Genomic DNA, 21130 nt, shown 5'->3' with positions numbered 1-21130 from the left:
CCGAGCTGAAGGTGTGGTATCGGTCTGAGGTAAATCAGAAGAAGCGGAAGTATGCGGGACCGGAAGTGGGTGGTGATGTCTCTTGAGGGGATCCGTTGAGGTGGGTCAGGGGTCGGCCGACCAGGGGATACTGAATGCTGAGCAGTGAATACTGAATCTATTGATCAGGGCTGGGGATATACCTCTGCGTGCCAGGTGCCTGCTTGACAAGTACAAAGTCCCGGGTTCGATTCCTGTTACTGAAGGGAAAACAAACAAACACAGAAGCTTTGAATTGCCTGATTAAGCTGGGCAACTTTGCACTGGCTGTGGGACATATGTAATCTTTTCAAAAGTCATTTATTAGTGTAAGTGCAAACATGGATTATTCACCTGAGTCTTAGGTGGTACTGAATATAGACAATGAGAACATTTGAGGGCATCCTTTGGGGGAGGGTCAGGGTCCAGAGGTAAAGGTTCCATGATCAGAGGTCAAGCTAACACCAGTGCGTCTGCACCGACTGCCCAAAATACATAAGTTTTTAAAAAGTTAATTAGTAATACAAGTGGAAACTTCGGACTTAACTTGGACAGTTTATATAAACAACTTGTTTGAATATTTTCCCAATGGAAGTATTTGATTAACTGCAGTGCTTTTTATAATATCATTAATTATATTTATGTCAGAAAGCTTTATTTGAATGACAGCTCTTTTCATTGACTTCCATGGCTATGCTAATGACCCTTGGAATGGAGGGGTTAAGGACCTGGTTTTGGATATCAAGGCATGGTGCTTGAATGCATCTTCATTAGCAGGGTGGATGCCTTTGCAGTTCATGTCTTCTATTGCTTTTTAAAATTTTAATAGCATTTCTACTGTGCAGTAGCTTTTTCTCATCTTCAGATATTTCCTTCTATCTGAGTCTGTTTTCACTTCATAAGCTTATTCTCCTCCTTATAATTCTGATAATGTAAACTTCAAATATTTGATAAAGTTATCCCGTTTCCTGTGTTACTTCCTTTTTATCCAGAATTAGTTGTATTTGTTTAAATGACCTTGTCTTCAGTAACTCAACTATCTGGCCAACTTTGACCGTTCATAATTAAGTATAAATGTCTTATTTCAATATACTAAGGGAATTAGGGTAGATCTGATCTACAGTTGCAATTTATGCTGCATTAATAGTCTTTTCCTGTGAATGGGATGGCAGAATGTGTAAATGAGAGAGTGTTTCTCTTTTTGGTGGTACATGATACGGACTTTATAGGTTGGATAAGGACCATCTCACTTACCAAAATTTGGACATATCTAACACTGAAAATTTTTAGTAGATCACTCTTCCAAGTGATGTGTACTTTTGTTTAGTATACCTTAAAGGCAGTTCTGTAGCTGTCTCAAGCCCTGCTTTCTCTTGGGTTCTCTTCCTGGTCAAATGATTCTCTCTTTGGAGTGTAGATTTTGGGGACAAACAAAGGTCAAATGCTGTTAGTGCTTATATTATTTGTAAGCAGGGGTGGGGGAGAGTCAGAGCAGGTCTGGGGCAGACATTTGTGTGTTCAGAGAGTTACTCTTTAATCTCATAGTCTATCCTAGGATGCTCTGTAACTCTTTGATTTCACTGACACCATTTTGAATTTTGAATATGTTTCATTTTCTACTGCAAGTATTTTTAATTCTCTGGATTATGATTCTGAAAACATCTTGTTTCTATACTCTAAGCACTTCTCACACTTTCTGCTTTGTTAACTATTGTTTCTCATTTGTGTGTGTAATAAGTTTTGAGTCTGATCCACTACTATGATTCACTTTTTTTAATTCTCAAAATACAAATATTTTTTAAATAGTTACTATATTTTCATGGTTCAAAAGCCATTTAAGTCTCCTTTCTGCAGGCAACCTATTACTTATTATAATAAAGGGGGAAAAGAGGAAGAAAAGGAAGAAATGACACTCATGTTAAAACCAGAGAGATGTAAGTGGTGATGTTGCAGCAAACTGCAACCAGGAAAGGTATAACACCTGAAGAAGTCTAGAGGCAGTGAACAGCTTTATTTACGCCAGTGGACCTTACTGGGATCAAATCCAAAAGAAGTCAGGTCTCAAATGCTCAGGGAGGGAGGTTGTTTATGGAGTTGCAAAGGAAAGTGCAGAAGCAGAATGGCTTGTCAGTTGGGGACTGGTTCTAACAATGTGCATCATAGTGAACAGCCATGCATCATAGTGACCAGTTGTTTCTGAGAAATGGAAGTAACATGGAACTAAAGTAAACTGGAAGTTACCTGGGCAACTAACAGAAATTGAAGTATACTGGCCAGGGGAGGTATTTTCTTTTATAGTGAAAGGTTAGAAATATTCTTTACCAGCACATTGCTTTCAAGTGCACATGAAGCATTTAGAAAAATGGACCATCTTTGGGGCCATACAACATCATAAATTTCAGCAGATGTAAATCATGCAAGATATGTTCTCTGACCACAGTGGAATTAAACTAAATATCATTTGCAGAAATATACCTGAGAATCTCAACTATTTGGTGACTAATTTTAAACATCTCAATAACCCATGGGTCTAAAAGAGATAAAGGGATATTTAAAAATTCTTGGAGCTGAATGGTAACAAAGTACAGCATATTAACATTTGTGAGATGCATTTAAACTAGTACTTGCACAAACTTTAAAGTACTAAATGATTTTATTAAAAATAAGAAAGATCTCAAATCATTTATCTAATTTCATGATTTAAGAATCTAAAAGAAGGAGGAACGAAGTAGTTCCAAGTCAAGCAGAGGGAAGAAAGAGTTTATTGCAGTTCAGGAATTGCTTTATGACCTGAGACAAAAGTAAGACATTGAGGACACTGAACCAAGACACATGTAAGAAATCTATTTAACGGGCACTAACCCCAGGAAGAGACCAGTGTATCAACTTCAAGGTCTGTAGTTGGGCTGGTAATTGATGTAGATGTCCAGGTAAGAACTCAAGTCCTGTTGGATTATGCCAGAGGAGGTTGGGTCAAAGACATGAGGAACAATAAGGTTTCTTCACAGACTCTGAGCAAAGGTAAACTGGCACAGCTTCTCAATGGCTTCTTCTTTGAAAGATATGTCCCTGCTAGAACCATGTAGCTTGACAATACAAGAAAATTTAAAATTGTACATTCTTTTATAAATTGTTCCTAACCTATTGATCCATAAAGGAAAGATAGAAATCTAACCTAAAGAGTAAAATTTTGCTTCACTTACAGAATTTCTCTATTTGGCTTTTCATTGCTATTCTTTTAATTTTATTTTATGTGCATCAAAATGTTCAGAGTGAGAGAACCATTAGCATAATTTCCCTAGGCCCTGTCCTTAGCACCTCACCAGGGACATATTTAAAAAGAAAAAATAATAATAGACGCATTCAACTGGCTTCTAAAGTTGAAATACTTTTTGATCTGTAGGGAAAATTCTGCGTTAAATGTTAGTTTAAAAGAGGAGTAGTGATGACAGTGGTGGCTGTAGTGGTGGTTTGGTGCATGTGAGGACCAGAAAAAGTATGTGTATTTATTTATTATACTCTAGAATCACATTTTTCTCTTTTGGTGAAATGAAGTGCACACAGCTTTAGAGAATTCAAGTCAGTTGTAATAAGATGTGTTGATAAGGCCGCACAATTTGACCTGACAAGTTAAAATTACTTAGAGGTTAGCCCATTATAGTTGAGATTTTGTTAGTCTCTCTTGCATTACATTTCACTCTCTTTTTCATTTACTCTCAGTTTCATTCTCCTTCATGTTCATTTAGTGAAAAGCTGAAGGTCCAGAAAATGGAGTTATTTGGGGAAAGAAGTAAAATATCTATTTAGCAAGAGAACAATATGATGGAAGATTTCAAAAGGCACATTGCCATAAGTATATAGAGCCATCAGAAGAAACCACTGTCACTAATGATCATAGATGTAAACATTTTCAATAAACTGCTAGAAAATTGAATTATATAACAAAAATTATTATACACAATGATTATTTGGATTTATCATGTGAATTCAAGGTTATTTTAACATATGAAAAACAATATAATATATGAAAGGACAGGAATGATATATCAAGAAATCGATTAAAATATGTGAGAAAAACTACCAGCCTTTTAGGATACGATGTCAATAAACTTCGAATGGAAAGCACTTTTATTACATGATAAAGGGAATATATAATAAGCTCCCAATGAACATTTATTTAAAAGTGAAAATTCATAAGATCAGGAATAAGACAAAGATATTTGCTCTTATCATTTCCTTCAACACTGTATTGGAGGTTCTAGCTAGTTTAACTATGCAAGGCAAAGAAACAAAAGACATCCAAATATCAAAGGAAAGTATAAAACTATGGTTATTTGCAGGTGGCATAATATAGTATGAAGAAAACCGTAAAGCATTGTCCAGAAAAAATATAAATTTTAATGAATAAATGTAGAAAGATTTCAGGATATATACACAAAATTTGCATACAAAAATCAGTTGTATTTTTAAATGCTAGTAATAAATAGTTTGAAAATAAAATTAGGCACAACTTCTCAATGGCTTCTTCTTTGAAAGATATGTCCATGCATAGCTAGAACCATGTAGCTTGACAATACAAAAAATTTAAAATTGTACATTCTTTTATAAATTATTCCTAATCTATTGAACAACTTCATTCAGAATAAAATCCAAAGCATAAAATACTTAGGAGCAAACTTGATAAACATAACACTATAAAATATTTTGGAAGAAATTAAAGAATTCCTAAATAATTGCAAAGATGCTTCATTTTTTTTTTTTTTTTTTGCAAAGATGCTTCATGTTCATAGATCAGAAGCCTGAATACTGTTACTCTGGCAGTGCTCCCCAAAGTGATCTACCAATTCAACATAGAACTATAACAAATTTTTAGCTGCTTGTGGGGCAGAAATTGAAAAGCTGACCTTAAAAAACACATGAAAAAGAAGAAGGTTGGAAAGCTAACATTATGTGATTTCAAATCATATTGTAAAGCTACATTAAGAAGGTGTGTGGGGCCAGGGATATAGCTCAGTGGCATAAGCACCTGCCTGGCAAGCACAAGGTCCTGAGTTTGATTCCCAGTACAAAAAAAAAAAAAAAAAAAAGTGTGTGGCTTTAGTATAAGAATAAAAAGGATCAATCAAATAGAGTTGAGAATTAAGAAATAAGCCCATACTTTTTGGTCAATTATTTTTGACACAGACAAGGAATAGTCTTTTTAACAAATGATGGGATAACTGGATAGCCACATACAAAAGGAATGGATGTAGACTCCCTATACATACAAACCACACAGAAAAATAACTCATAAATGAATTATAGACTTAAATGTAAGAAATAAAATTATAAAACTTTTAGAAAAGTAGAAGAGTACATCTTTATAATATTGGAATAAGCACTTGTTTCATACATATGTGTGATAGTTAACTGATTATGTCAACTTGAGTGAGAAACCCCCCACTAAATTAACTCAGTATAGTTCTGGGTGTGGAAGAACCACCCTTGGAACATTGTCACAAGAACGGTATAAAAGTGAAACAAAGGAGAAAAGCTTTCTTCTGTTTCTTTCAAGGAGCGCCAGTTTTCATCTTTACCTTGGAAGTCATCTTCTGGTTTCAAGTATAGACTGAGCTCCAGGCTTTTGACTGGATCATTTGGGTCTCCAGTGTGCAGACAGCCCTCTTTTGCATTCTTCCACAACTGACCCTCTGGGTGGCCACTGTAAGCTGATCTTGTCATTTGGGGCGGGGTACTGGGAATGAACTCAGGACCCCAGGATTGTCAGGCAGGCACTGTCCCTCGGAGCTATATCCCTGGCCTTGTAAATTTTTATATATTTGTGTATCTTGCATTAAATCTGTTTCTCTAGTAAGAGCTGAGTGATATGACACCGAAAGCACAACCAACAAAGCAGATAAATTTGACTACCTCAAAATGAAAATCTTTTGTACTTTAAAGGAGAAAAAGGGAAAAGATTATGCACAGAATATAAGAAAATATTTACAAATTATATAATTGTTAAGGTACTTGTATCCAGACTATGTAAAAAATTCTTACAACTAAATCATAATAACCCAGTTCACAAATGAGGAAGAGCTAAACACAGTGGCATGTGCCTATAGTCCCAGCTGTTGAGGAGGATAAAGTGGGAAGATCATTTGAGACCAGGAGTTCAATACCAGCCTGGACAACAGTAGCACCCTATCTTAAAAAAAGGAAAATATGATCAAAGGTTTTGGAGCAACTTGTCTGCAAACACGTGCAACTGGCTGGTAAGCACACACATAAAGATACTTAATAACATAAACTCTAATAAAGATTACAATGAGAAACTATTTTACCCGTAGTAGGATGGTAAAAAAAAATGGTATATAACAGAAAGTGTTGATGAAGATGTGAAGAATTGGGAACTCACGTACCTTGCTAGTAGTATTGTAAAATGGTGCAAAACTTGGAAAACTAGCAGTTTCTCTAAATGTTAAATACAGAGCTCCCGTATAACTCAGTAATTCTTGTCTTATGGTTATATCTGAGAAAAATTGAATGGGAAAAATCTCAAATGACATTACCAATCAATGCATAAACAAAATGTAGTATATCTATGCAATGGGTGGTTATTCAGCAATAAAGTAGAATGAAACACTGATACATCCTGAGAAAGGAAGAACTTTGGAAACATGATGCTAAAATGAAAGAGACCTGTTACAAAAGGCTGGTACAGTTGCATTTATCTGAAATATCCAAAAGAGTCATATCCTTGGAGGTGCTGGAGGGAAGAGGAACGTAGAGACTTTGCTATGGTTATGAAGGAATGCATAGCTTTTTTGAGATAATGAAAATATTTTGAAATTACAGAGTGGTGATAGTTGCATTACCCTGTGAACATAATAAAAAACGCTGCATTATATTCTTCTGTTAGAAATGTTACCTATGTAAATTGTACCATAAGAAAAAATGTTTCAGGAGATGGATATGTTTAACCTCATTTAAATATCACACATTATACACATATATCTAAATATCTCTTGGTACTCAGTTATTATGTACAATTTTATGTTTCATGTGTTAGTTAAAAATAAATGAGTTCAATTTTTAAAAAGGAACAGTTCATCAGACAAAGAGCAGACTATTCACTGGAAAGGAAATGCAGAGTAGTAACTATGTGGCTCATTGATCATGACAATTTTTTGCAGGATTGGGCAATATTGAAAGAAGTTGGTGAGGATTCAATATTGTAACAATGTAGAAAGCATTCAAAGGAGATTTTTTTTTTATTTTAAAGATTAAAAAACCGGGCCGGGGATATAGCTCAGTGGCACAAGCGCCTGCCTGGCAAGCGCAAGGTCCTGAGTTCAATTCCTTGTACCAAAAAAAAATTAAAATCCCTAACAAAACAACAATGAAGAGAAAATCAAAACAACAAAAAACAAAAATGATGCATGACCTCAAAACAAAATAATAGGAATTAATAATGGTTGCTATATTACATACTGTTACCTTCAGTGAAGTTCCTCAGTCCACCAGACATAGGAATGTATGATTAATCAAACAATCAAAGACAGTAACAAGTAATTTTTAAAAATGGAAATGATGCAGAGCTTCACCATACAAGATGGTAGGAGTCAACAATGGTTCTTATACTGCATATTGTTTTCAGATCAGTCATTCTGATTACCAGGTTCAAGCGTGCAAAATTGGTCAAGAAAAAAGAAAATTTTAAGCTTTGACTGTTCCTTCCAATAAACCACAGACATCAGCAATACACCTATCCCAGCTATCCTTATATATACATAAAATTTTGCTTTTCATTTTAAAGAGAAAAGAAAAAACCCAAAATAACAAAAACAAATACATAAAGAAAGCAACATAAAGAACAATAAAAGTGATCAGAATTTCAAAACATGGTAATAGGGTATTAACAATGGTTGTTATATTACGTAATGTCATCTTCAAAATGGTTGCACAAATAACCAGATATAGGCATGCAAAATTGATCAAACAATTACACATTAACAGTTCCTTTCAATAAACCTACAGATATTAGTAGTAGATATCCTAGCTATCCTGTATATACATATACATATTTTTTTCTCTTCCTTCTTTCTTTTTCCTTTCCCCTCCTTCATCCTAGTTGTTCGCAAAGGACATTTTAAATTCCTTAGGTGAAAATGAACCTGGTTAAATTATTTCTATCAATAAATACTCATTAATTATACATATATTCAAATGAATTTAATTTGACCTTTCGATCACAGCTATTCTAGATGTTTGGGGGTTTTGTGTGTTTTTTATTGTTTGTTTTGCTTTTAATGTGCTTTATTCATCTGTTTTGAACAGTGATGCTTGGTGGCCACTAGGTGGAAGCCTAATAACATGTCTTTAAATAGTATTTTGAAAATTACTTGATTTATTCAAACTAGATTTACGTCATGAACAAAAGCTATCACCAGCTTTTAAATTCTGAAATGTCATCTAAATGTATTTCATAATTGCCAAGTGTAATTTATTCATATTGCTGTCAATGATTGCATTCATCCAAGCTGCAAGTCAGTCTAGGCCTAGCACCTATTTGGAGAAGCAAGATATTCTACACTGAGTTCTTTTCACGACCCTTTCCTCCGCCACTCCAGGAACTCAATTGTACTCTCTGTTGTCTTGTGATATATTGTATTATTTATTCATATTTCTTTCTAACCTCCCTATTCTAGCCATGACTTTATTGGTGATGATGCATATGTCCCTGTCTCCTGATTTTGGATATTCCATATCATTCCCTTTGATGAATAATGTGTAAGAAGATAAAAAGTTTGCTAAATTTTGTGAGAAGTTATAAATATATTTACATGATTGGGCTTAGCATCTTGGATTTCTTGTATCCACATGTGCTGGGGACGTCACATAATGAGACAGGTAGAGCAAACCACAACTCAACCCAGTCCAACTCAACACATAGCCAAGCCTGGGAAATAACAGTTAAATTTTATAAAAGCCATTCAGGAGAGACATGAATTTGATTTTTGGGTTGCATGTTAGATAAGTTTACTACAATAAGATTGTTTCAGGCAACTCCCCTAAGCACACCCAATTCTTTTATTAAAGTGGTTCAGTTGAATAGAATACGAATAACCAGAATTTGGTTACTCTCAGTTATGAATTGATGATGGCTATAAATAATTGCAAAATTTAGTGCCTTGGAAAGTCAGTTTTAATGTTCCCATTTGATTCTGCAAATGCTTTAATAAAACTGTCTCAAAAAGGAAAATTCTATCTTTCTGTGATTTCTAACACCTTATTACCATGAAAATCAATAAGCTTTAAGGACCAACATGGTCTTTTCCCTTTTTTTTCCTTTGGAAATGCAAAAGAAAATTACCACATAGGTGTAAGTTATTTGACTGGTGCAGTATAGATACAGGGTGTACCTCAAAGGCCTCAGACACTCATAGGTGGGGCTTTTGGAAGGTGGTTGAATCATGGGAGTGATATGGCTTACTTGCTGTTAGAAAGTGGTGTTTGGCCAGAAGGAGCGGGACAGTAGGGGCATGCCATGAAAGGATGTATCTCCTTTCTCAGGTCCTCCTGTCTCCCTCTGCTTCCTGATCACCATGACATGAGCAGTTTTCCTCTGCCCAGGCTCTTCGACCATGCTGCTAACAACTCAAGCCTAAAACTACTGAACCTAAGGGCCATAATAAACCTCTCCTCCTTAAAGATTCCAGTATAGGATATTTTGTCCTAGTGACAACAAAGTAACTAAGACATAGGCTTTAGTTAATTACAAGATGTGTGAATTAGGTTTTTTTTTTTTATAAGATAGCATGTAAAGGACACAATAATGCTTCCCCCAAAAAGATGCATATGTAGTGGATCCCCAAAATTCACAGAGGTTATATATCTAGAGCACCTGTGACTTGTGAAAAACCACAAATTTCAGATATGATAAAAAAATGCTATAAATGCCTATTCTTATGGTTTAAAACTTAAAGGTTCTATATCTCCCACAGTTATTTAATTTAATAAAATATGTATTCATAAGGTCTTAGAAGGTGCAGGACCTTTTGGCAGCATCTTAGGGATCTTAAGGCTTTCATAAGAATAAAACTGAGAACACTCAAGATGGCTACACATAGTGCAGCGACCTGTTATCATAAGGGAATTCTGGTGCATGTGCCTCAGATGGGTTAAAAGGCAGCAGCCAATTAGCAGCAAGGAGAACTGAATAATGCTCCTGCACTGGCTACTTGGAAACCTCCTGCCAAAACATCAGTTGTGGAAAATATTTGCAGTTTCCACAAAATTGTTGCGAGTTCTTCAAGCAATTAGTAGGTTCTATGCGAACAAATGAGGCCACAAAGTCTGAACCATGACTTCACAGGGGTATATGGTACCCTAATCCTTAAGAGGGGTTTTTCATATGTGATTAAATTAAGGATCTGGAAATGGGGAGAGTATTATGGTTTACCTGGGTGGGCCAAACATTTTTTTCCAAATTATGGCCAGAGGAAAATAGGATTTATAAATACTTTGAAGGCCACATACCAAGGAAGGCAGGCAAACTTTAAGCTGGATAAGAGAAACACATTCCATACTGGGACCTCCAGAAAAACATAAACCCTCCTGACACCTTAATTTTAGGTCAGTGAGACCCACGTTAAACTTCTAATCTACACAGATATAATTTAAATTTGTATTGCATTTGTGAATAATCTTTACAACAGCCCTTGGAAACTAATATTATTAGAAATCTTCCTTCCAAAGGATCAGTGACTAAGAACTACTTAAAATAGGAAGATCATTTATCTTGAAATCATTATATGTGTGATAGAAAAAGATAGATGAAATAAGTCTTCATTATGTTAATAATTTTTATGTTATTTTATGATGCAGTACAGAAAATTATATAACTTAATATTCTCAAACAGGGGATTATATAGTTTAAACAATTGTTTCCGGTTTGAGAATATATTATATAAGGCCTTCACACTGAGCTATATTCCTGGCCCCTTTTATTTTATTTTTATTTTTATTTATTTATTTTTTGTTTTGTTTTGTTTTTTTGGTTTTTGTTTTTTCTTCGGTACCGGGAACTGAACTCACGACCTTGCGCTTGCCAGGCAGGCGCTTTGCCGCTGAGCTAAATCCCCAGCCCCTCCCGGCCCCTTTTAAATTTGAGAAACGGTTTTAGTAAATCACTAAATTGCTCAGGCTAGACTTAAACTTGCAATCATCCCACGTCAGCTTCCCAGGGTGCTGGAATTTTATTCTTTTAAATATTTTGTAAAGGTAAAAAAAAAATGAGGAAAACTTACAAGTGTCTTTTTATGGTATCTGTGTCTAGATTTAAATCCCAGCTCTTACAATTACAGTTGAATCTTACTATTTGTAGATTCTGTATTTGCAAATTTGACTCATCACTAAAATTTATTTGTAACCTTCTCTTTTTTTTTTTTTGGTACTGGGAATTGAACTCAGGACCTTGCACTTGCCAGGCAGGCTCTTGTGCCACTGAGCTATATCCCTGGCCATTTGTAACCTTCTTATGTCCCCCAAATCCCATGAGCCCATAAGTGGGTTTTTGGAGTGACTTGGATCATGGGTGTCATACTATATTAGCCCGTTGGTTTAACATGGTTCTGGGTGTGATTGATGAACTGAATGAAGAGAAAAGATAATGCCTTGGGTGTGTATGGCACCAACCAATAGGCTTATAGCCTGGATGGAATAAAAAGGGAAAGGAAAAGGAGGCTTCGTGCCTTCCCTATTATGAATTGTTTCTCCTCTGCCATGCCCCTCTGCCATACCGCCCTGCCTTGGAATCCGCTGTGGGCTGAAGCCTCTACATACTGTGAGCCAAAATCAACCTTTCCTCCTTTTAATTGTGTGTGTTGTGTATTTTTTCACTAATGAGAAACTAAGACATACCCCTAAGTCAATACTTGAGTCATTTTGTGGTAATTTGCAGGCATTTACAGAGGAGCCAAAAAATTCGCCTTACCCGAAAGGCATATCCCCAGCTGAGGCTGAGCAAAGCAACATGGTGCTCTCTTATTCAGCTGTCACACTGTAAATGGATATGCTCTTATGGTATATTTGAAACCTTTTTTGTTTTTGTTTTTCTCTAGTGATTTCACTGTTTAAAGTGGCTCCCAAACATAGTGCTGAAGGACTGGCTAGTGTCCTAAATGCAAGAAGGCTGTGGTGTACCTGGAAGAGAAAATGTGTTAGATAAGTCTCCTTCAGGCATGAGTTACAGCACTTTTTATTATAAGTTCATTGTTAAGAATTCAACAGTGTATATTAGATAAGGTGTCTTTAAGTTAAACACATATAAAACAAGATCTAGAATTCATTGGCTGGTGAAAACGTGACTAGAGGCTGTTAGGAGCTGAACTCTGTATTTACCCTAGGAACAATCATTCAGTTTTACCAGTTTAGCTATTTCACTAATATGCCACAATTTGATGAGATATTGTTTATTGATACTTCGATTATTTCCAATTTGAGAATATTAAGAATAAAATTCCTATATAAATATTTTGGTAAACATTTTTGTGCATATTTGTTGGGTGACTGATTAGGATTACAACAGCTGAATATAGGGTTTAGTTTCACAACATATAACCAGCTCTGCCGTGGTTATGTCAATTTATACTCCCACAGGCAGTATGTAAGTGCCCTGTTTTATCCCAAAACTTTTCCAACATTTTCTATTTATCAATCTTGGTTATTCTGAGTATATTATTTTTTTTACTCCCAATCAGAAGTCCTTTGATTGCAAGAGACTTAACTAAAACTGGATTAAATTTATAAAAGGACTCTAAACTATCTCACATAAACTGAGGAATTTCTGGATCCAGGAAGTACCTCTTTCATACTGCCACTTTTGTCTCTGTTTATGCATGCCTGTCTGTAATTCTATGTATATACTAGGTTCCTCCTGAAGGTGGAACATGGATTCTAATGTCTTCTGAAGGAAACAGTCTCAATTTCAGAAAAGATTTTATCTTAATTAATTTGGACATGCTTGTTTGTCAGTGTTTTAGAATACTAAAGATATTCTTTGCGTCTTCCCCTTTGAATTTGAAACCAGTTGATAGACCTAGGACTCAGATGGCTAACTAAGCTTTATATTTGTCACCAAATGAACTTCTAATACCCAAAATTATTGGAACATACAACAAGCCTCATTTCCTTTTTCTGTAGGTTATAAAATATGCTATGTTTTCTAGCATCCTTGGGATTTTGTGGAATCATATGAATTCTGGCTAACAGAGTATGGAAAGAAATGAGGCGTGCTGTAATCAGGGCCTGTTCATAGGATACCTCCAGTGGCAGCTGTACACTGAATGTAGAAGGGGAAGAGAATCAAGAATATGACATGTACACAGTGGGGACAGAGCCAAGGACTTTGAGTGACCTATGGAGAATACCCCCCACTTACCAAAAACAGGGAGGTCTTGACCTAGACCTTGATAAGAATAAAAACAAAGATTTTCATGACAAGGCAAAGAAGTTTGGAATAATTGGAACAACAGATACTTCTCCCCGTTTATCTACTTACCCAGTCAAGGAAGGTACCAGACAATCACAGGCTGTGCTCACAGATCCCCCTGCAGGCTTACAGCATTTTCTCTGTTGTAAATATACATTGAAAAGAAAAAAAAAAAATTAGACAATGCTGAATCATCATATTTTATTCTTTTTACTAAATTCATCAATAATATATACCATCCCTTTTCTTTTTTTCCTTCCTAAAGGGTAGAATGGAAAATCACTCATAAGATACATAGCAATTAAGGAAAGAGTGTTTTTTCTTCTCCTTCAATGCCCAGGAATAAAATGAGGCTGGTCGTAATATGGCTAACCTTTAGTCAACAAGAGAAGGCACAAAAAGAAGGGCTATGACTATCTTTTTTTTTTTTTTTTTTTTTTTTTTGGTTTTTCTCCGGTACTGGGAACCGAACTCACGACCTTGCACTTGCCAGGCAGGCGCTTTGCCGCTGAGCTAAATCCCCAGCCCCCGGCTATGACTATCTGAACCCCAGGCCAGTCAGCTGTGGAAAGAGAGATGACTCATGTAAAGGTGTGGGGACATCCCCTGGAACCACATAATTGGAGTCTGTGGGTGTGGAGCAATTCCTCAGAAGGAGAATGCCATTTCCAGAATGGCGGGGGTAGGGTTAAAGAAATGGTACATTAGATGGTGCCATCCCTGTTGAATTTCAAGATTTGTAGAGTTAGAGTCCCACATTCGTTTCTGTTTCCTACACTTCAGACCGTACCAGGCACTTAACACATTTTGCATCTTTGGAAGAGTATATATAGAGAGAATCAGTAGAAGTGGGCAGAGAAACAAAGGAACAAACTTTTTGAAGCATCTGTGGGGAAACAAAATGACTTAAAGTCCCAAGCACACACATGAAATGCCAGTTGGGCAGAGTTGACTGTCAGTGCTGTCCATGAGGCCCAGGGTTTAGGAGTAGGGCTGCAGTGAGAAATGACTAACAAGGTGACCAGGGAGCTCGTCTCAGATCTGACACCAGGTAAGAAGTGGAAGACTTGAAGACTGCTTACCAAACTGTTTCCATTCTCACTAATCCTCACAGTTCTGAGGTGCTATGGTATGACATTATGTGAAAGCTTTCCTTAGAGAGCTTCCAAGCATCTGCCCACTATTGGGATGAGTTTTAGGGTGTGCATCAACTCTCTGTCTTCCTGCGTAGAACACCACCCTCTTTTCTTTCACTGTAGTTCTAATTTGCAGTTGACATTTCCTTATATGGAAGTAGTCTTCAGTTTTTTTTTAATGGGAAGGATCAATAGCTCATGTCAGTGTAAACCAGAAATTTAAATGGTCTTTTCTTGTGGGATTAAGACTAGTTTTCTAGAAAATTACTTATTGCCTTTCTCATAACCTAATGTTTTTAATCAATTCAACTGATAATTCGTTTGCTATTTCTGAGTGATTATTTCTAGCTAGACCAATTTAAGATCTTGACAATATTTTCTTATCTTTTCCTACTCACAACTCTTTCGTACTCGTAATAGGTTTCAAAATTGCTTACTAGATACATGCACCTCTTGGCTTATCTAAAATAGCACTTCTCAAAAGGGGCCTGCAATTTCCCACTCTCATTTCTGAGTCTGCAGTCAGTATGATAGACAATGTTCAGGGTCCTCCTTCTTTATTTCCTGGCCACCAACAGACTCCAGCTCAATTATTGCAGAAACAAGTTTAAAGAACAATGGGAAGCATCACTGATCTTTTGCTTTTGTGACAGTTCTATGATTGAGCCTGTGTGGTTTCAAAACCCAGTACGTCAGTTGCTCTTTTGATACTAGAAAGAGTTCAGGTTGACTCCACTCTCACTTGTAGGGAGTGACTGATTCTCATGGAGAGTTTTCTTTTAACAGTGGCCCTGGTGCCACTGTTCTGTTTATCACCACTTCCACCCAACGAAGAGCATGGAGAAACAGCCACAAGACAAATTGCAAGCAGAAGAATTCTTGGTTGTATCAGCTCCTGTTCATAAATGTCCCATATCTTATTTCACATCATCTGTGGAACAGATGGTTGTAAGACTGGTTGAAGGAACAAGGGTTTCCTCCAAAGACACGAGTGTGAAATGTGAAGTTTTACTAAGGAGAATATTGTGCATTTCTTATAATACTGATCTCTCAAATTATATAGGGCGTTTGTCCCAACATATGCACTATAGAGCTCAATCAAGAGAGGATATGGGTAGCAGATTGAGTCTCAGATTTATGGCAAGGCCTGCAATCTATATTTTGTGTTAGCTTTGTCTGAGGATGAAATAAAGCCTCACAGTGGGCTGCTATTTTCTTAATGTATTAGATGTTCTCTTGAGGAAGAAAATTCAAAACTGATTAAAAATGTGTTGTCAGCAGTTGCCCATACATTGCTGCCCTATCCTGGGGTCAGCCAAAGATAGTTTCTGTACTCTTCATTTAAGGGTTTTCTGTGTTCCCAAATGAGTAAAGGCCATACCTGGCACATCAGAGGTGCCAAGGAGTTAATGTCCACAGGAACAACCCTCAATCAATGATAAATAGAAGTTGGCATATACATACTCCAGAATTTTTTGTCATGGAAGAGAAAACTCTGAGGTACTTGCATATGCTCTCTGACATTTCCCAGTAGCATTGAGCCCCAGGTGCCAACAGCAGCACTTGTTCATTCACTTATTCTTTAGTAAATTCAACTCTCACAGGGAATATAGCTCAGTGGAATCAAGCCTGTCTGGCAAGCATGAGGTCCCAAGTTCAATTCCCAGTACCATAAACAAAACAAAACAAAACAAAAAAAAGTAAATTCAACTCTTTTCCTGTTTCCTCTCCCTACACTCTTCTTCCTCTTTCTTGGGACCATTTCCTGTGTTAGTCAGATTTCCAACACTGTGACAATACACCTGAGTAAATCGAAGAGAGGAAAGATTTATTTTGGTTCATGGACTTAGCCTTGGGCCTGAGATGAGGCAGAACACCAATGTTGGGGAACAAAGGTGCTCACCTCATGGGAGTCAGGAAGTTTAGCAAAGGAAAGAGGAAGAGGCTAGGGTCCCAATATAATCTTTAAGGGCATACCTACAGTGACATACTTTCTCCAACTGGGCCACAACTCCTAAAGTTTCCACCACAGTTGAACAGTGCCATCAGTTTGGAACTGAACCTTCACCACTGAGCATGTGGGGGATATGTCAGACCTAAACCATAGTGTTGCTCAAATGAACTATATGTCATATGCAATCCAGCACAGTTCTCAGGGATCTGCCTCTAGGAACCCTAACTTGGACTTACCAAAATTTACTAGTAAATTTCTATAGTGATAAAACTTTTTAATTAGATACTTAAAGTATTACTAGCTGTTATTCTGTGCATGTGTGTGTGTCCGTGTGTTTCTCATGTGTATAGGGTATAAACCTTGTTTACTCTTAAGTGGCAGCCTTAATGACCATTAAGTTAGGAACATAGACTCAGGGAAATGCTATTCTTTGGTCCTTCTGATTATGCTCATAAGAATAACAGTGTTGGACATGTCCTTTAATAATACCCAGATACTCCATTACTAAGGTGAAGTAAACTTTATTTCTCCTTTTCCTCTTCCTTATGATTTTGGTTATGTTTTTAAACAGCTATTTAAGATACTTTTTTGAATGTTATCCAATTAAATATTCTTCAGAAAGAAATCAAATACATGCTTCTATTCAGAGAGACGGATAGCACACAGTTACTCCACAATAATTATTAGATGAATAAAAATGAATTAACTAATGAATAAACAAAACCCAAATGAAATTGCCCTAGATTTTGTACCAAAGTGGCGTGGCACTTAGCAGGAATGCACACTGATTTTTTCCCATATAGGTTTACTTGTTTGTTTCTGGTCATGCACTTTAGGAAGAATATTACTGTTGCAGAAAGCATCTACACGAACAGCAGTTTGTATGACTGACTAGCTAGAGAACGTTATTTAGGGGCATTTTCTAAATAAGAGCTCTTCAATCTTTAAAAGCAGACAAGTAGAAGATAATAAAATGGAGGCTCGTATGTGTATGGAGAAAAGTAAGTCAGACTTGTTTGTTTTCAAATTCTAGAAGACAAAATCATCTTTTACATCTTAAAAGATAGTTCCATTAAAATTAAAGACAGAAATCCATACTTTACAGGGTAGACAGAAAACATAAAGGGGGATTTCCCCAGAAGAGTATATAGTCTAAAAGGATGTATGTTTTTAATTATTAGAGTGAAATAATGGAAGATAGTAGATTACTAAAATAAGTAATAGAGGTTTCAGACATCGCTTTAGCTTTTAAATTTAATAAAGAGAAAGTTGCTAAATGGGATTAACCATGGATTTAGAATGCTGGTTGACATTGAGAATTATATACTGCTTAGGTATGTGGAAAAGGATTAACAATGCACACGTTTTGGCAAGCATGATGAAAGGCTATGAATAGTGTAATGGATGAGATAATTAAGGGCATGTGTGACAGTAGCTGTAAACGTGAGAGCCCACTTGATGAAAGTGAGTTATACTATTGTATCTTATACTAAATCCTTGACATTAACGACTCCCACTCTCTTCAATTGTCACTGCCCAACTGTGCTACAGAAGGTGAGCTTCTGGTCTGAGGTTGCACAAGAAAAGGACTGCATTTCTCAGGAGAGAAGAAGGGAAAGAAGAGATGATGGTGGTTGTGGTTGGAAGCCCTGAACACTGTGGGCTCTAGAGAGAGAACAGGTTTTTAGAAAAAAAAACAAACAAACAAACAAAAAAAACTGTTTAAGGTTTAAAACTGCAGTCCACATTGTATAAGTTGAGTCCCTTAATTGTGTTAACAGTTTAGAAACATATTTTCTAGACTTTTCTATGTTAGGAAACAAGCTCCCAATCATAATTCATTATTTCCAAATTGAGCGCTAATCCTTTTAGTCATTACTGAGTAAAATTGTTGTTTTACAAAATTGGAAAGTGGTTTAAGTGACCATGACCTACATATTAGATTGGTTGTTTAAGGAAATACCTTGCAAAACTACATTTTGTAATGGCATATAAAATCATTTCCTCTCATTTGCTTTTGATGTCTTAATTTTCAAGAGAATCATTAGGGATAAAGTTAATTTTTGAAGTTAAATTTAAATCATATCCTCAATCTAAAGAAAAGTACAACCATATGTTTCTTACACATAAAAACAAAGGTACACATTTTCTTGTTGTCAAATCTTTGTGATGGCATTTTGGTATGAAGTAAAAGATTTATGTATTGTTGCTTTTGCCAGGAGTGGAAAATATTTTCTCAAGGTTAAATTTTCAACAATGGTAGTATATAAATATTGGAAAATGTTACCAGAGAAGACTCCATAATATACTATACAAGAAGTATAAATACTAGAAACTTACTTATCATGAGAGGTATGAGTGTGAGGGTAACTAATTAGATTTTCTCAAATTATTTTTAGTTATTCATAAGCATAGGACTTACTGATGTTAAAACAATGCTATATAAGAAGCTCAGCAATTAATCTAAAACAAAGCTATTGTCTTTGTAAAACTTTCTAACAAAACTTTATTTATGTGAAATAATATGTTATGTTCGACCTAAATGTGCTTTTAGGGGATGAATTATTTCTTAATGATGGATCATTTCAAATGTTTGCGAAAGCACGCAGGGTATTATAATAAATTCTCATCTCACACTTTGAACAATTATTAACATATGGTAATTAGCTCCCCTTCTACTTCTTATTCTTTTGAAGAAACTATATGACATTGTATCACTGGGCATGGTGGTAATGCCTATAATCCTACAACTCAGAAGGCTGAGGCAGGAGGATTGCTGTGAGCTCCAGGCCAGCCTGTGCTACAAAGTGAGTTCAAATTCAGCCTGAACTACATAGCAAGACCTCGTCTCAAAAAAAAAAAAAAAAAAAAAAAAAAAGAAAGACATCTTTTTTTATCCATTCCTCAGTGGATGGGCATCTGGGTTGTTTCCAAGATTTAGCTATAACAAATTGTGCTGCTATAAACATGGGTGCACATATATTGCTGTGGTATGATGTCTTTAATTCTTCTGGGAAAATACCCAGAAGGGGAATAGCTGGGTTAAATGGGACTTCCAGTCCTATTACTCAGCTATTAAAAAAGATAATCTGGAGGTTTTTGAGGTAAATGGACGCAACTAGAGACCATACTCCTAAGTGAAATAAATCGGACCCAGATGGGTAAACATCATATTGTCTCTTTGGTGTAGGAACCTGAAGGACTAGGTAAAACTCAAAATGTACAATAGATGATTGGAAAGGGAAAGAAATTTCTCAAAGGAAGGAACAACTGGGATGAAGGAAAGAAGAAAAAAGGAATGCAAAATATATATATATATGAATAGCTGCAGTAACTGTATTGTTGATGTCTGATGGTGTATTGAAATGAACAGTTAATGATTACAATTTTTTACATTCTGATTGATTGTGCATGCGTGTGTCTGGCGGTCTGAGCAACTGATTTGAAGGTAACAATGTGCAATGGAATTACAGTGGTGAACTCCTACCCTCTTGTCTAGTGAAACTCTGCATTATATTTACTATTTTATCAAAGAATTATTTTCTTATTCCCTATAATGGTTTGAGCAATCTTTCATTCTTACATCAGGTAATCTGAGCAATGTAGTTGAAGATACTGATATGTAATGTAACAACCACTGTTGATTCGTATTATTTTGGCTTTAGACTCTGTATCACTTTGAATGTTCTTGCTTTGATTTGTTTATGTTTGTGATACTGGTATGGTGCTACTGTTCTATTTCTTTCTTTGTTTTTTTCTCATTTACTACTCTCTTTAAAATAAAAAGGACATTGTATCATTGTATGCATAAATATTTCAGTGTGTAACTCTAAAAGTTGGGAACTCTTTGTCAAGTATTACTTAAATGTGCTTTTAAAAGTCTTATATTTTGAACTGGAAAAGGAAAATGGTCACTTTCAAAGAATATTTTGCTATCAGAAGGAACGTGTGTACATGTATTTCTTCAGGTGAGTGATTGCTGCTGAGACATTTCCTGTAAATGGGCAGCTATGCAATATATGGCTCTAAAGAGCAATGCACTACAGTCAACAAAACATTATGAGCTCTGCTTTCCCCTCTGGTTGGAGAAGTAAAATTTCTGGGTTACATATCAGTAAACATGGAAGTATTGAAGGGCTTTGTTGAAATTGTTTTGTGCTTTCTATGTTAAAAGAAAACAAGAATATATAGTATGCTTTTGTAAATGTTAAGAAGGCATTTTATAAAACTGATTTGATTATAAAAATGTATTCCAGGTACACAGGTTCTCAAGAATTTCATATTTTTGGTCTGAGAACACAAGAGTTATAGAGTAGTGATTCTTCACATTTATGGACTTGCAAAAAAGTACTATAAATATCCAAGCTCTTTATTTGTCTAGAAAGTCATAACCTCTGTTTAACTGTAATGATTTGGAATGCTATTTAGTAATTATCCTTATGTATATGACATACTTTTTCCATATGAAGTATAAGAGAGTCCCCTGCGCCTTGCGCCCAGGCAGCAAGTTCTCCGGGAACAGCAGGGCTCCTGGGACCGAGAGTGGGC

This window comes from Chinchilla lanigera, unplaced genomic scaffold (assembly GCF_000276665.1).
Source record: "Chinchilla lanigera isolate Chin_1 unplaced genomic scaffold, ChiLan1.0 scaffold00186, whole genome shotgun sequence".
NCBI lineage: Eukaryota > Metazoa > Chordata > Mammalia > Rodentia > Chinchillidae > Chinchilla > Chinchilla lanigera.
The sequence above is the reverse complement of the archived record's forward strand: the minus strand, read 5'-3'. Positions refer to the sequence as shown.